The sequence below is a fragment of the Mastomys coucha genome, unplaced genomic scaffold, assembly GCF_008632895.1.
Source record: "Mastomys coucha isolate ucsf_1 unplaced genomic scaffold, UCSF_Mcou_1 pScaffold16, whole genome shotgun sequence".
NCBI lineage: Eukaryota > Metazoa > Chordata > Mammalia > Rodentia > Muridae > Mastomys > Mastomys coucha.
The window spans coordinates 99,727,373-99,728,810 of NW_022196898.1; the positions used below are offsets into that span (position 1 = coordinate 99,727,373).

Genomic DNA, 1,438 nt, shown 5'->3' on the forward strand with positions numbered 1-1,438 from the left:
CGCCTGTCCGCACGCCCCGCGCCCGCGCCTCCGCCGCCGCCTCCCAGCCGCAGCCCGCACCTAGCAGCTTCTGGCCGCGGGAGGCGGAGTTCTTCCGGGGTCACGACGCAAAGGTAGGGAAAGCGGTGGGGCCGCGGGCGGACAGCGTGAGGGGCTACGTGCGAGGCCGCTCCCGCCATATTTGTTTAGGGCAGTGGGCTCTGCCTTAGTCTGCTGCTCGGTCTAAAATTGCAGCCCTTTATAGAAATCTTGTCAATGGAGTTGGTGACTTTTTAGGAGTATAGGACCATTCAGAGAATCTGACTAAAACTATGGAGTTTTTCTCTATACAAATGGCCAGAACTATGGGCTGGAGAGATAGCTCACCGGTTGAAAGCACCTACTGCTCTTGCAGAGGTCCTGAGTTCAATTCCCAGCAACCACATGGTGGCTCACAACCATCTGTAATGGGATCCGGTGCCACCTTCTGGTGTGTCTGAAGACAGCGACAGTAAACCCACATACATGAAATAAATAAATAAATCTTTTTTAAAAAATGGCCAGAACTAAACATTATTTATTAAATAACAAACACGCACAGCACACAGGTGCGCAGACTCACATGCACACCTTTTTGAGCCCCAGAAACCTATCACAGATCCCAAATTAAGAATTTCTGACTTGGGAATGTAGGTTCGTGGTAGAATTTGTGCTGAACATACATGAAGCTCTTCAATTAATTACCCCACCAAGCAACTTCTACCCCAGCCCTTCAGTCCTTAAGTAAGTGAGCCTAACAGGCAGGACGAACGGACCTATATAAATGATGCATTTATGATTATTTCAATTCTTTATTTTTTAAGTCTCCCACTAAATTAAGCAACCTAAGATTAGCAATGAAGTTAAGTATTCTAGATTAAGAGTTAAAAAATCAAACATTAGAGCTGTGTGGTGGCACGCCTTCAGCCTTTGGGAGGCAGAGGCAGGCAGATCTCTGTGAGTTTGAGGCCAAGCTTGATCTGCAAAGTGAGTTTCAGGACAGTCAAGGCTACACAGAAAAACCCTGTCTGGAAAAGCAAACAAAAACAAAAAAGAAAAAGAAAGAAAAAAAATCAAACATTAAGGATCTGGCTCAGTGGTTAACAGCGCTTGTCTCTCTTGTACAGGACTCAGGTTAGATTACCAGTGTCCACAACAGGCGGCACACAACAGTCTGTAACTCTGGTTTCATGAGGATAGCATATTCTCTTCTGGTTTGGAAGGGCACTGCACACATGGTACACACACACACACACACATACACACACACACACACACACACAAAATCCGTTGCCTCTTGTCAGAGCAGCAGCACATCTGCTTAAGCAGCTGCATCAGTTGCTCGCCTGAGCTGTCAGCATCCTGAAATCCCCTGAACAGCAAAGGCCAACCTGAAGAGGCCCTTGGTTCCTGAATGAGC

The 1,438-nt window shown here is 47.2% G+C and overlaps 1 protein-coding gene across 1 annotated transcript in view; it reads right to left on the minus strand.

The window, feature by feature from the left end:
* The window catches only part of Miga1 (mitoguardin 1), a 60,005-nt gene extending 59,904 nt beyond the window's left edge, over nucleotides 1-101 (minus strand). The window contains exon 1 of the mRNA XM_031375885.1: nucleotides 61-101. The gene's annotated coding sequence lies outside the window, so the exon portion shown is untranslated. The remainder of the gene's footprint in view (nucleotides 1-60) is intronic.
* Between the last annotated feature and the right edge of the window lie 1,337 nt (nucleotides 102-1,438).